Here is a 16,384-nt window from a genome sequence, read left to right as displayed (position 1 = left end):
CACAGCTTTCCATTGCCCTTGGCTTGTTTTCCCTTTGGTCTCCTGGCTGGCTCACCAAGTGTCCAGCTGTGAACCTACAGAAGAGATTCCACCAATGTTTGATGGACACTTAAGATAAAAAAATGAAGCAGACCTCTCCATATAACAAAATTGTAGCCGTTTATTAGGACTCTTACAAATTAGGAAGCTGGTCCTGGGCAGCTGTGGGCTGTTCAGTGCAGTGCTCTGTACCACCAGTAGGTTTCAGGGGATCGTCTCAGACAGGAGCAAGGAAGGCACAGAGCCACGTTGGGATTTGCAAGATCAGAAACATGTTTCTATGAAGTAACTGATATGTAGACGGAGTAGTCTACTACAGATAGCTATTGTGCTTATGAGTGTGCTTGTGCACTTTGAAATGCACTTACAAGGTTTGGTTTTTAGTGGGTTTTTGTTTGTTTTGCCTTAGCTAGGAATTTATGGCTTCTCTGGTTACTGCCACACAGGTTTTATTGTTTATTTATTCTCTATTTCTGCTATGATCTTTGGTGTTGCCTTCCTTCTGCTCACTTTGGGTTTACTTTGCTGTTCTTTCCCTGGTTCCTCCAGCGGTGTGGTTAGGTGTCTTATTTGACCTTTCTACTTTTTAAATGTAAGCATTTGGGGCCATGAATTTCCCTCTGAGCACCGCCTTTCCCATGTCCCATAAGTTTTCATATGTTGTTTCATTTTCATTTTTTTAAATTAAGATTTATTTTATTTATTTATTCCCCTCGCTGCTTGTGCTGTCTGCTCTGTGTGCATTCGCTATGTGTTCTTCTGTGTCTGTTTGTCTTCTCGACTTCTCTTTAGGAGGCACTGGGAACTGATCCTGGGACTTTCCAATGTGAGAGAGTGGCACTCAATCACTTGAGTCACCTCAGCTCCCTGATGGCTGTGTCTCTCATTGTCTTTTTTTTTTTAAAGATTTATTTATTTATTTTAATTCCTCCCTCTCCCCTGGTTGTCTGTTCTTGGTGTCTATTTGCTGCGTCTTGTTTCTTTGTCCACTTCTGTTGTCGTCAGTGGCACGGGAAGTGTGGGCGGCGCCATTCCTGGGCAGGCTGCACCCTCTTTTCACGCTGGGCGGCTCTCCTCACGGGCGCACTCCTTGTGCGTGGGGCTCCCCCACGCGGGGGACACCCTTGAGTGGCAAGGCACTCCCTGCGCGCATCAGCACTGCGCATGGCCAGCTCCACACGGGTCAAGGAGGCCCGGGGTCTGAACCGCGGACCCTCCATATGGTAGACGGACGCCCTAACCACTGGGCCAAAGTCCGTTTCCCTTTTTTAATTTTTTTTTCTCTGTACCCCCCCACCCCCAGGTGTCTGCTGTGTCCATTCACTGTGTGTTCTTCTGTGACCGCTTCTATCCTTATCAGCGGCACCGGAAATCTCTTTTTTTGGTTGCATTATCTTGTTGTGTCAGCTCTCCATGTGTGCAGCGCCATTTCTGGGCAGGCTGCATTTTCTTTCGCGCTGGGCGGCTCTCCTTATGGGCGCACTCCTTGTGCATGGGGCTCCCCTACGCGGGGGCACCCCTGCATGGCAGGGCACTCCTTGCGTGCATCAGCACTGCGCATGGGCCAGCTGCACATGGGTGAAGGAGGCCCGGGTTTTGAACCGTGGACCTCCCATGTGGTAGATGGACGCCCTATCCATTGGGCCAAGTCCGCTTCCCTCATTGTCTTTCTTCTGTGTCTCTTTTTGTTGCATCATCTTGTTGTGTGAGCTCTCTGTATGGATCAGCTCTCCATGTGGGTCAGCTTGCCTTCACCAGGAAGCCCTGGGAACCAAACCCGGTATGCCCCATATGGTAGATGGGAGCTAATCTCTTGAGCCACACCCGCTTCCCTTCATTTTCATTTGTCTCAAGACATTTCCTAGGAAGCGGATGTGGCTCATCTGACAGAGCATCTGCCTACCACATGGTAGGTCCAGGGTTCAAACCCAGGGCCCCCTGACCCGTGTGGAGCTGGCCCATGCGCAGTGCTGATGCACACAAGGAGTGCCGTGCCACGCAGGGGTGTCCTCTGCATAGGGGAACCCCACACGCAAGGAGTGCGCCCTGTAAGGAGAGCCGCCCCATGCGAAAAAGTGCAACCTGCCCAGGAGTGGTGCTGCACACACAGAGAGCTGACGCAGCAAGATGATGCAACAAAAAGAGACACAGATTCCCCGTGCCACTGACAAGAATACAAGCAAAGAAGAACACACGGCGAATGGACAGAGAGCAGACGACTGCGGGAGGGGGAGGGGGGAGAAGAGAGAAATAAGTTAAAAAAAGGTATTTCCTAACTTCCCTTGTGACTTCTATGATCCACTGATTATTTAAGAGAGTGTTGTTCAACTTCCATATATTCGTTCTCCCTCTGTTGTTGATTTCTAGTTTCATTCCCTTGTGGTCAGAGAAGATGCTTTGTATAACTTCAGTCTTAAAATTTATTCCTAGAGCTCCATCAGATGGTGGATTGGAAGTACCCAGGACTCTCTCCTCTCACAGAGAAATAGCCGGAGGGTAGGCAGAAATGGCCGGGGCACAGGAGAGAGGGGCCCAGCCCTGGCTGCTTCAGCTTCTGACTCTCAGGCTTGGTCTCCTGTGTCCAGGAGCCCTTCCAGGCCGTGGGGCTGTGCCATGTTTACCCGGGAGCTGGCACCAGACCAGACCTCCTCCCTCCTGGCCCGGATGCTGGCTGAGGACGCAGAGGGGAGGGGAGTTATTTCCTACCCAGGAAAAGAGAGGGGGCTGCCAGCAAGGGTTGGGGAACTGTTTCTGAGAAAGTTGGGTTTGTGAGGCTCTTGGCCTCCAGGCAGGACCTGTCACTTTGCTCCAGACCTTGTCACAGTGAACACCCGCCCAACAGGCCATGAACTGAGAGGGGTGTCAGAGAGCACCCTCTCCTGGCAGACCAGAGAAGTGCCTGTGAGGAAATGGAGTGAAAACAGCTTTTCTGGCCTTTGCAGCCTCCCTCCCCAAGGCCCGAGGAAGCGGGTCTGCAACATATTACTGGGTCCATGGCACAGATTTGAGCAACTAACAGGGACAATGCTAAAGACCTAGAACAGGTTGAACGAAGAATCAAAGAAGGGTAATAATACTGTCCCGCTATGAAATCCCTACAAGAGAGAAATGGACCAACAGAATAAACTCACTATCAGATGTCTAGAGATCAGCAAAAAATTACAAGTCATACTGAGAAAATGGAGGAAATGGCCCAAGCAAAGGAATATATCAAAGACCCAGAGGAGACACAGGATTTGAGACAATAATCAATGAGATACACAGAGATTTCTGAAATCAGATTGAGTTGAAAGACAACATGGCTAAAGAGACACTTCCCTCAAGAAGACAGTGAAAGAAGCAGATGTGGCTCAACAGATAGAGCATCTGCCTACCGGAAAGGAGGTCCAAGGGTTCCATACCCACGGCCTCCTGGCCCGTATGGTGATCTGGCCCATGTGCAGTGCTGCCATGCGCAAGGAGTGCCGGCCCATGCAGGGAGGCCCCCACATAAGGGTGCCTCCATGCAAGGAGTGGCCCCTGAACAAGGAGAGCTGCCCTGAGCGAAACCACCGCCCGCCCAGGAGTGGCGCCACATACATGGAGAGCTGACGCAGCAAGATGACGCAACAAAGAGACACAGATCCCCAGTGCTGCCTGATGAGAATACAAGTGGACATGGAAGAACACACAGCAAATGGACACAGAGAACAGACAATGGTGGTGGTGGGGGAATAAATAAATAAATCTTTAAAAAAAAAACACACTGAGTGAGCATAAAGAATTTGAAAACCTGAATTAAAACTAACCGAAGGGGAAGTGGCTGTAGCTCCATCCTACCATGTGGGAGGCCCTCAGCATCCCGGGACCTCCTTGTGAAGGCAGGCTTGCCTGCACGCTGTGGAGCGCCACCCAGCCTGCAGATGCCGCAGACAGCACCGACTCAGCAAGGTGACACAACAAAAAGAAGGGAGACAAGCGAGAACACAGAAGAGCCCACAGCGAATGGACACAGAGAACAGACAGCAAGCAAGCTGCAATGGGGAAGGGGATAAAATACAGACACAGAAGAACGTAGAGTGAATGGACACAGAGAGCAGACAGCGTGCACACACACAAAGCTGCAAGGGGGGGATAAAAAAAAATGTAACTGAGGGAAGTGGATGTGGCCCAAGCAATTGAGCTTCTGCCTACCACATGGGTGGTCCCAGGTTCAGTTCCCAGTGTCTCCTGGAGAGCATGAGCAAGACAGCAAGCGGGCATGATGGGAAGGCATGGTGAGCTGATGCAACAAGATGATGTAACAAGGAGACAAAAAGAAGAAAGACAATGAGAGTCACAACAAAACAGGAAGCTGAGTTGGCTCAAGTGATTGAGCACCTCTCTCCCACATAGGAGGTCCCAAGTTCGTTTCCTAGTGCCTCTTAAAGAGAAGGCGAGCACACAGCGAGCACAAACAAGGGGGAGGGGATTAAAAAAAAGTAAACTGAACTTGTGGGAATGAAAGACATGATAGTTGAGGGGCTCAAACGGTTGAGTTCCTGCCCCCCAAATGGGAGGCCCCAGGTTTGGTTCCCAGTGCCCTCCTGAAAAAAACAAAAAGCAAAACAAATAAAAAAAACATCTCAGAGGGAAGCAGACTTGGCCCAGTGGATAGGGCGTCCGTCTACCACATGGGAGGTCCACGGTTCAAACCCTGGGCCTCCTTGACCCATGTGCAGCTGGCCCATGCGCAGTGCTGACACACGCAAGGAGTGCTGTGCCACGCAGGGGTGTCCCCTGTGAAGGGGAGCCCCATGTGCAAGGAGTGTACCCCGTAAGGAGAGCCGCCCAGCGCAAAAGAAAGCGCAGCCTGCCCAAGAATGGCGCCACCCACACTCAGAGCTGACACAACAAGATGACGCAACAAAAAGAAACACAGATTCCGGTGCCACTGACAACAGAAGCAGACAAGAATGTGCAGCCAATGGACACAGAGAACAGATAACTGGGGGGAGGGGGAGAGAGAAATAAATAAAATAAATCTTTAAAAAAAAAAAAAACTCAGAGAAGTCGATGTGGCTCAGTGGTTGAGTGCCAGCTTCTCACATACAAGGTCCTGGGTTCAATCCCCGGTACCTGGTACCTCAAAAAATATAAATAGGGAAAACGGACTTTGGCCCAGTGGTTAGGGCGTCCGTCTACCATATGGGAGGTCTGCGGTTCAAACCCCGGGCCTCCTTGACCCATGTGGAGCTGGCCATGCGCAGCGCTGATGTGCGCAAGGAGTGCCGTGCCACGCAAGGGTGTCCCCCACGTGGGGGAGCCCCATGTGCAAGGAGTGCGCCCCATAAGGAGAGCCGCCCAGCGTGAAAGAAAGAGCAGCCTGCCCAGGAATGGCGCTGCCCACACTTCCCGTGCCGCTGATGACAACAGAAGCTGACAAAGAAACAAGACGCAGCGAACAGACAACCAGGGGAGGGGGGGGAATTAAATAAATAAATCTTTAAAATATATATATATATATATATATATATATATAAATAAAGGGGAATGGTGGTCGTTCAAGTGGCTGAGCACCTGCTTCCCATGTATGAGGTCACAGGTTTGATCTTTTTTTTTTTTTATTTATTTCTCCCGCGTCCCCCGTTGTCTGCTCTCTGTGTCCATTCACTGTGTGTTCTGTGACTGCTTGCACCCGCGGCAGCACTGGGAAACTGTGTCCTTTTTTTATTGTGTCATCTTGTTGTGTCAACTCTCCATGTGTGCGGTGCCACTCCTGGGTGGGCTGCGCTTTTTTCATACGAGGTGGCTCTCCCTGTGGGGCACACTCCCTGCACATGGGGCACGCCTACGCAGGGGTGCCCCTACACGGCACGGCACTTCTTGCGTGTGGCAGCTCTGCACATGGGCCAGCTCACCACACAGGTCGGGAGGCCCTGGGTATTGAACCCTGGACTCTCCCATATGGTAGGTGGATCCTTTATCAGTTGAGCCATGTCCACTTCCCCAAGGTTTGATCTTATTGGGGAGTGAATGTAGCTCAGTGGTTGAGTACCTGCTTTCCATATAGAGGTCATGGGTTCAATTCCTCATAGCTCCTAAAAAAATTTAGAGGCATAAGATAGCAAAAAAAAAAAAAAAAAAAAGTGATACTAAAGACAGAAATGAAACTGAAGAGAGAGAAGTACAGAGAAAAGAATAGAAAAAATTGAGCAGGGGCTCAGGGACTTGAATGGCAACAACAAAACAGAACAACATATGTGTCATGGGAGTTCCAGGGGGAGAAGAGAAGGGAAAAGGGGCAGAAAGAGTATGTGAGGAAATAATGAAGGAAAATTTCCTGACACTCATGAAAGAAATGAACTTACATATTTAAGAAGCTCAGCTTATCCCAATAAGAATCAATCCAAATAGACCTACTCCAAGACACATACTTCTCAGAATGTCAAACATCAAAGATAAAAAGAAAATTCTGAGAGCAGTGAGGGAGACACAAACCATTACATATGCAGGAAGACTTATCAGAAACCATGGAGGCGAGAAGACAGTGGTATGATTCAATTAAGATACTGCAAGAAAAAAACTGCCAGCACAGAATTATTTATCCAGTGAAACTGTCCTTCAAATATGAAGGTAAGATTAAAATATTCACAAATAAACAGAAACTAGGAGAGTTCATAAAAAGAATCCACTGTTGCAGGAATTACTAAAGGGAGGCTTATAGCCCAAAAGAAAAAGACAGGAGAGAGAGGCTTGGAGGAGAGTGTAGAAGGCAATAGCAGAAAAGAAAACCAAAATAATAAAAAGACAGGCAAAAGTAAGATATGACATATGAAAACCAAGGAATAAAATGGTGGAAGTAGGTAAGTGATGTGGCTCAAGTGATAGAGCTTCCACCTACCATACGGGAGGACTGGGTTCAGTCCCTAGGGCCTCCTGTGAAAAAGAAGAGTAAGCATGCCTGTGTGGTGAGCTAGTGCCTGCATGAGTGCCTGCGTGGTGACCCAGTGCCCGTGCGATTGCCAGTGCCTGTGCAAGTGAGTCACACAGTGCAATGATGACGCATCAAAAGAGAGACAAATGGAGAGTCAAGGTGAAGTGCAACAGAAACCAGGAACTGTGGTGACGCAATTGACAGGGAACCTCTCTTCCCATCAGAGATCTCCAGGATTGAATCCCAGTGAATCCTAGAGGAGAGAAAATGAGAAGACAACACAGACAGCAAAAACAGCAGGGCAGAAGGGGAGAAAAGAAATAAATCTTTAAAAAAAATGGTGGAAGTAAAGAATGCATTTAAAGAAATATCACTAAATGTGAATGAATTAAACTCCGCAATCAAAAGATATAGGCTGAGAAATAAATTTCTTAAAAAAAGAAAAGAACAAAATGAGAAAAAGAAAAAAAGATAAAGGCTGACAGAATGGATAAAAAAAAGAACATAAGCCATTCATATGCTGCCTACAAGAGACTCACTTTAGACCTAGGGATACAAACTGGTTGAAAGTGAAAGTTTGGAAAAAGATACTCCATGCAAACAGTAACAAAAAAAGAGCAAGGGTAGCTATACTAATATCAGACAAAACAGACTTCAAATGCAAAAATTTGTAAGAGATACAGAAGGCCATTATATATTAATAAAAGGGACAATTCACTAGGAAGATATATCAGTCATAAATATCTATGCACCTAACCAGGGTGCCCCAAAATACATGAGGCAAACTGGCAAAAGTGAAGGGAGAAAGACATCTCTAAATAATAGTTGGAGACTTCAACACCCCACTCACATCATTAGATAGAACAACTAGACAGAAGATGAACAAGGAAACAGAGAACTTGAGCAATATGATAAACAAGTTAGACCAAATAGACACACACAGAACATTGTATCCTAATTCAGCAGGTTATACATTCTCTTCAAGTGCTCATGGCTCTTTCTCCAGGATCGACCACATGTTAGGCCACAAGACATTTCTCAGCAAACATAAAAAGATTGAAATTATACAAAGCACCTTCTCAGATCATAATGGAATGAAACTGGAAATCAGTAATAGATGAGAAAGGGGGAAATCCACAAATGTGTGGAGGCTGAACACCACCTCAACAATCAGTGGGTCAAAGAAGAAACTGTAAGTGAAATTAGTAAATATATTGAGACGAATGAAAATGAGAACACAACTTATCAAAACTTACGGGATTCAGCGAAGGCAGTGTTGAGGGGGAAAAATATAGCCCTAAATGCCTATATTAAAAAAGGAGAAAGAGCTAAAATCAAAGATCTAATTGAACAACTGGAGTCACTAGGAAAAGAACAGCAAACCAATCCCCAAGCAAGCAGAAGGAAAGAAATAAGAAAAGATTAGAGAAGAAAGAAATGAAATTGGAAAAAAAGAGAAAATCAGCAAATCTAAAAGCTGGTCCTTTAAGAAGATCAATAAAATTGACAAACCCTTAGCAGACTAACAAAGAAAAAAAGAGAGAAGATGCAAATAAAATCAGAAATGAAAGGGGAGAAGTTACAGAAATCAAAAGGATCATAAAAGGATATTTTGAGAAACTGTATGCCAACAAACTAGACAATCTAGGTGAAATGGAAAAACGCCTAGAAATGCACAAACAACTGCATTTGATGCTACAAGAAATACAAGAACTGAACAAACCAATCATATTTAAAGAGATTGAATCTGTCATCAAAAATCTCCCAACAAAGAAAATTCCAGGACCAGATGGCTTCACAGGGGAATTCTAACAAGCATTTCAAGGAGTGTTAACACGAATCCTGTTTAACCTCTTCCGAAAAATTGAAGAGGGAAAGAAATTTGAAGAGGATGGAAAATTACTCAACATATTTTATGAAGCCAACATCACACAAATACCAAAGCCAGATAAAGATAGTAGGAGAGGGTGGCAGTAGCAGCGGCGGAGGAGCCCAGGCAGTGGCGCCGAGCAAATCCTGCAAACCTGGGCGCCCGGCGCTGGCGCAATTGCACCCCGGGGTGGAACCATGAAGACGGTCGCGCCCTGGGCGCGGTTCGGAACAGCTGCTGCCTGCTGCCCTGTGCGCACCTGACGAGAATGCCCTGGTGCTGTGGATTTTACTGAGTGCCCTGGCTGATGCAGATCAGTGTCCCTTCTCACGTTCTGAACGAGGAGGTGACTTTGAGCTCGTGGATGGTGCCCACGTGTGCATCCCCATCGCCATTTCCCTTCTCATGATCCTGGTATGTGCGGTGGCTACTTATGGAGCATGCAAGCACATGCCGCCTGGAGCATCCCCTTCTTCTGTTACCAGATCTTCGATTTTGCCCTGAACACCTTGGTTGCCGTCACAGTGCTTGTTTATCCAAACTCCATCCGGGAGTACATACGACAGCTGTCTCCTAATTTTCCCTACAGAGATGATATCAAGCCAGTGAATCCTACCTGTTTTGTCCTGATTATACTTCTGTTTATCAGCATCATCTTGATTTTTAAGGGTTACCTGATGTATTAGTCAGCCAAAGGCGTGCTGATGCAAAAAACCAGAAGCCTGTTGGCTTTTATAAAGGGTATTTTTTGGGGGTAGGAGCTTATAGATACCAGGCCATAAGGCATAAGTAACTTCCCTCACCAAAGTCTATTTTCACATGGTGAAGCAAGACGGCTGCCGACGTCTGCGAGGGTTCAGGCTTCCTGGGTTCCTCTGGGCTTAGCTCCTGTTTTCTCCACAATGTCAGCTGTAGACTAGGAGGCTCTCTAGGCTTTGCCTCTCTCCACAAGTTCAGCTGTAGACTATGAGGTGAACAGCTCTGTTTCTTTTCCTGGGGCTCCAGTGTAAGACTTCAGCATCAAACTCCAACATCAAAACTCCAACATTAAGAACCCTCGCATCAAAAGCTCCAACTCTGTCCTTTGCCATGTCTTTTACCCTTGGTGGGTGGGGACTTAATGCCCTAATGACGTGGCCCAGTCAAAGCCCTAATCATAACTCAATCATGCCCAGTAATAGACCAGATTACAAACATAATGCAATATCTATTTTTGGAACTCATAACTATATCAAACTGCTACACCTGATTAGCTGCATTTGGAACTGCTACCCAGTCATCAACAGTAGAAACTCCTCCGACGTCCTGGTTTACGTTACCAGCAATGACACTACGGTGCCGTTACCCTCATATGATGATGCCACCTCGTATGATGATGCACGGCCAAGGAGCCACAGCCATCTTACGTGTCTGCCTGAGCCTGAAAGGGGGCAGACCCAAGCTGCAGCTTGACTTCAGAATATCTGAGCAATAGTTCTTCAATTTCGTTTCTGAGATGAGCTGAGAGTATTTGTAGCTGAAATGCTACAGCCTTAAACTTTAGGTGTTGAGTTGTTTTAAACATACACTTTAGCTAGAGCACTGATAGATTCGCTGTAGGGGTGGGATGTAATGGGCTTCGCTTGCCTTCCCTAAGCTTTGGAACATCTAAAAAATATGGATGGACCTCAAATCAGAGAAGTCTGTTTTTATACAGGCTGGGCCCTCAATTTGGAAATTAGTCACGCTTTCTCTCCATTCCTTCTGTCTCTTTTGAGACTGTAAAATAAAAATGAGGCAATGCTTTCCTTAAACCATTCCGCTGTATAGAACAAACCCTCCTGAGAACAGGAATGTTCATTGTATAACCATTGCTCTAAGTAGGTAAATAGGAATCTTTATACATATCACGAGAATTTCATTAAGGTTCTTTGACTTAAATTCCATGACAAACAAATTTGCTGGCCAAGGATTTTCTCCATGGGCTGAATTAACACCATTAGACAGCACCAGGCAGTGACAGCAGTAAGTATCTGATGGCTGTCCTCGTCCGTCCCATGTCTAGGGTCACGCAACCACAAGCCTTGTTTGGGTTTAGGGGATGGGAATTAGTTTGGTTGGCGCTGCATACTCTTTGGTGCGCCAGGGTCCCCCTTTTACTAAGTGCTCTGCCCTTGCCTGCTCCAAGGAGGACATCCAGCTCACTTTAGCAGCTGGAACTGCCAATATGTTTTTGCCTAATAATGTTAAGAATGGTTTCCTCCTTTTTCTGCAAGGAACATCCTACTTCTCTGAATTACTGAGGGTTGCTTTCCTTGTTGAATGCTCTTATTTTGACTACCTGAATTTCAAGGGGTTTTATGTTCATATGTTCAAACATCAGCAGTTCTTCTGTTTGTTCATTACTGAATGTAATGTAAATGAAGACTTTAAAGTGAGATTTGCCCACACGCACAGACAAAAAAGATACTACAAGAAAAAATTACAGACCAATCTCTCTAATTAACATTGATGCAAAAATTCTCAACAAAATACCTAACAAATAGAATCCAACAGTATGTCAAAAGAATTATATACCATGACCAAGTGGGATTTATTCCTCGTGTGCAAGAGCAGTTCAACAATAGCAAATCAATTAATGTAATACAGCACATTAACAAATGGAAGGAAAAAAACACACAATCATTTCAATCAATGCAGAAAAGACATTCAACCAAAATCCAGCATCCTTCCTTTACAAAAACATTTAGAAAGATAGGAATAGAAGGAAAAATTCTCAATATGATAAAAGGCATATATGAAAAATGCACAGCCAACATCATACTCAGTGGGGAAAGGATGAAAGCTTTCCCTCTAAGATTGGGAACAAGACACTGTTCCCATTTTCATCACTGTTATTCAACATTGTGCTAGAAGTTCTAGCGAGAGCAATTCAACAAGGAAAAAAAAGTTCCAAATAGGAAAAGAGGAAGTAAAACTCTCATTCTTCACAGATAACATGATCTTATATTTAGAAAATTCTGAAATGTCTACAACAAAGCTATTTGAACTAATAAATGTATTCAGCAAAGTAGATCACTCCCCCCACAGCAACACTCTCTCCCATCATCATGACACATCCATTGCATTTGGTAAGTACATCTCTGGGCATCGCTGCACCTCATGGTCAATGATGGACAACTGATTTTTGACAAACCTATTAAGTCCAGGTTAACAGGACAAAATGGTCTCTTCAACAAATGGTGCTGGGAGAACTGGATATCCATAACCAAAAGAATCAAAGTGGATCCCTATCTCACTCCCTACACAAGAATCAATTCAAAATGGATCAAAGACTTACATGTAAAAGCTAGGACCATAAAACTACTAGAAGAAAATGTAGAGAAACATCTTCAAGATCTTGTGGTAGGTAGTGGCTTCTTGGGCCTTATACCCATGCATGAGCAACAATAGAAAACAGAGATAAACGGGACCTCCTCAAAATTTAACACTTTTGCACCTCACAGGACATTGTCAAAAGGGTGAAAAGGCAGCCAAATTAATGGAAGAAAATATTTGGATATCACATATCCAATAAGGGTTTAATATCCATGATATATAAAGAGATGCTACAACTCAACAATTGAAAGATAAACAACTTGGCTAAATAATGGTCAAAAGACTTGAACAGACATTTGACCAAAGAAGAAATACAATGGTGAAAAAACACATGAAAAAATGTTCACAGTCATTAGTGATTAGGGAAATGCAAATCAAAACTACAATACAATAAGGTATCATTTCACACCTGTTAGGATGGCAACTATTAAAAAGACAAAGTACAACAAGTGTCGGAGAAGATGTGGAGAGACAGGAACACTTATTTGCTGTTGCTGGGAATGTGGAATGGCACAGCCACTGTGGAGGACTGTTTGGCATTTCCTAAAGAAGCTGAACATAGACTCGTCATGTGACCCTGCAATACCACTACTGGGTGTATACTCAGCAGAACTGAGAGCAGTGACACCAACAGACATCTGCACACTGAGGCTCATAGCAGCGTTATTCACAATTGCCGAAAGATGGAAACAACCCAGGTGTCCATCAACTGACAAATGGATAAACAGTGGTATATACACGTGATGGACTATTATGCAGCTGTAAGAAGAAATTAAGTAATAAAACAATGAAAACATGGATGAACCTAGAGTACATTACGTTGAGTGAAGCAAGCCAGACACAACAGGATAAATACTGTAAGACTGTGCTATTGTGAACTAAATATATTGTGTAATCTTACGGCATTAATAACTTGTATATGGGTCATCAGAAAATAGAATTTGTTAATTAGCTCAGAATTTGTAAAAAGGATGTGTGTTAATCCTTGCAAATGAATAGAAAAGGTGAAGCACAACATAATGTTTGTAACTAGCAGTGCTATTATATGGGTATGACAGTGGTTGAAAGGGAAAGTCTAAGGTCATGAAAATTACTAAAAGGAAAGCTAAAAAATGTAACATGGGACTGTGTAGCACAGTAAAACCTCATGTGAAATACAAATATGGGTGATATTGCATATATGACTTTTTATTTGAAACTTAACAAATGTATGTTAATGTTAATATCAGACCAAAAAAATCACATTATGCTAAGTGAAAGAAACCAAGTACAAAGTACTATGTATTATAAGATTCCATTTATTAATCAGTTTATAAAAATGGAATTATATTAGTGGTTATGTAGGGCTCTGGAAAGATAGAGGGATAGAGAGGTGACTGCTAAAGGGTGTGGAGTTTTTATTTTTGGAGTAATGAAATTGTTCTAAAAGTTTTTTGGGTGAGAAGCGGATTTGGCGCAACTGATAGTGTCCACCTACCATATAGGAGGTCCAGGGTTCAAACCCAGGGCCCCCTGACCTGTGTGGTGAGCTGGCCCATGTGAAGTGCTGCTGTGCGCAAGGAGTGCCATGCCACACAGGGGTGTCCCCCGCGTAGGGGAGCCTCATGTGCAAGGAGTACGCCCTGCAAGAAGAGCTGCCCTGCACGAAAAAAGCGCAGCCGGCCCAAGAGTGGTGCCGCACACACGGAGAGATGACACAGCAAGAAGACGCAACAAAAAGAGACAGATTCCGGTGCTGCTGACAAGAATACAAGTGGACACAGAAGAACACACAGCGAATGGACACACAGAGCAGACAATGGCAGAGGGGGGGAGGGGGAGAGAAATAAATAAATCTTAAAAAAAACAACAAACTTTTTTTGGTGATGAATGCACAACATAGTGATTATACTAAGAGCCAGTGATTATACACTTAGGATAGACTATGTGGTATTTGAATATATCTCAATAAAACTTCTTTAAAATAAATAATTAAATATGCAAGAATAGCCAGAAATAGCAGCTATGGACAGCAGGGGAGGCCTAGAGAGATTGAGAGGTGATGGATTTTTTTGTTTGCTTATTGTTTATTATTATTATTTAAATAATGAAAATGCTCTAATAGTGACTGAAGTGATGCATGCACAACTAAGTGATTATACCAAATACCACTGATTGTACACTTTGGATGGATTGTATGCTTTACTACTATGTATCAATAAAGATGGAATTGTTTAAAGAAGTTTATTCAGACTAGTTTTGTGATCTAACTTGTGGTCTATGTTGGAGATTGATTAATGTGTAATTGAGAAGAATGTGTATTCTGCTCTTTTTGGTTGCTGTCTCCTGTATATGACGTGTCAAGTCTAGCTCATTTACAGTATTGTTCAAGTTCTCTTTTCCTTACTGATATTGCCTAGATGTTCTATCCATTGATGAAAACGGTGTCCTGGAATCTTCAACTATTATTGTGGAGGTGTCTATTTCTCCTTTTGTTTTGTCAAGGTTTACCTCATGTATTTTGGGGCACTGTTGTTAGGTGCATGAATGTTTATGACTGCTAGTTCTTCTCAGAGTATTGACCCTTTTATTAATGAATCGTGTCCTTCTTTGTCTGTTTTAACAGTTTTTGACTCAAAATCTATTTTGTTCAATATTAGTTTAGCTATCCAAGCTCTTTTTTGACTACTACTTGCATGGAATATTTTCTTTCTATCCTTTCACTTTCAACCCATTTGTACCTTTACTAAAGTGAGTCTCTTTTAAACAACATATAGGTGAGTCATGCTTTTTTATCCATTCTGCCAATCTGTGTTTTGATGGGGAGTTTTGTCCCTATACATTCAGTGTAATTATTGAATGGCTGACTTCCTTCAGCTATTTTGTCCTTTGTTTCTTTTTTTTCTTGTCTTTATTTTTTTAATGTTACATTAAAAAAATATGAGGTCCCCATATACCCCTCACCCCTGTCCTTTGTTTCTTGTATGTCTTATATCTTTCTTATTCCTATTCTCCTTTATTACAGCCTTCTTTTGAGTATAGTTGATCTTTTGTGATGTAACTGATTGATTCCTTTCTCATTTCTGTTTCTGTATATATTTTCAAGACTTTCTTTGTGGCTATCCTGTGTTTCGATTTAAACAACCTAAATTTATAACCTACTAGCTCAGAACTTAAGTTTATAACCTACTACTTCAACATCATATGCAATCTGTGCACCTATATCTTTTTCCCCTCTTTATGCTGTTTTTGTCACACATTGCCTCTTTATATTTTGCATGTTCCTTACAAGGAAATATGATTCTTTCTTATTCGATTGAATTCTAAATCTTATGAGATAGGGAGTAGAGGTGGCACAAGAGAGTAATTGCCTCTCTCCCACTCCAGAAGGTCCCAGGATCGGTTCCTGGAGCCACCTAATGAGAATACAAGCAGACACAGAAGAACACACAGTGAATAGACAAAGAGAGCAGACAAAGAGGGGAAAGGCAGGACAATAAATAAAAATAAATCTTAAAAAAAGTATTTAAAAATATAAATCTTATGAGAAATAAACAGTAGAGTTACATATTGAGGCTACACTACTAGAGTTTTGCATATACCCATGTAATTACTTTTACTAGAGAACTCACTTCTTCGTTCTGCTCCAAGCTACTATCTTCTGTCCTTTCAATCTTTAGTATTTCTTGTAGGGCACGTCTTTTGGTAATGAACTTTCTCAGTTTTTGTCTTTCTGCAAATGTCTTAAATTTCTTTTTTTTTTTTAACCCATATTCATATTTCACATGAGGTTTTTATTTATTCATTTTTTATAAACAGTATTTATTTGGGGTAAAAGCTTATAGTTACAAGACCCTGAAGAGTCCAACTCAAGGCTGCTTTCTCACTAGAGTCAGCTGCCACGTGTTGAAGCAAGATGGCGGGCAATCTTTGCCTGGTCTGTCCTTTCTGCTTCCTTTTAAGGCACCATAGGCTCAGCTTCTTCCAATCCACATGAAGTTTCACTATGCTATATATTCTCATTTTAAGGACAGCTTTGCTGGGTACAGAATTTTGGGCTGAAAGGTTTTCTCTCTCAGTACCTTAAATAGGTCATTCTACCGCCTTCTCACCAACATGGTTTCTGATAAGAAATTGGCAGTTGGTCTCATCAAGGATCCCTTATCTGTGACGAATCACTTTTCACTTGCTGCTTGCAGAGTTTTCTCTTTGTCTTTGGCACTTGACTGGGTTTCTTGTTTGTT

The sequence above is a fragment of the Dasypus novemcinctus genome, chromosome 18 (assembly GCF_030445035.2).
Source record: "Dasypus novemcinctus isolate mDasNov1 chromosome 18, mDasNov1.1.hap2, whole genome shotgun sequence".
Taxonomy (NCBI): domain Eukaryota; kingdom Metazoa; phylum Chordata; class Mammalia; order Cingulata; family Dasypodidae; genus Dasypus; species Dasypus novemcinctus.
The sequence above is the reverse complement of the archived record's forward strand: the minus strand, read 5'-3'. Positions refer to the sequence as shown.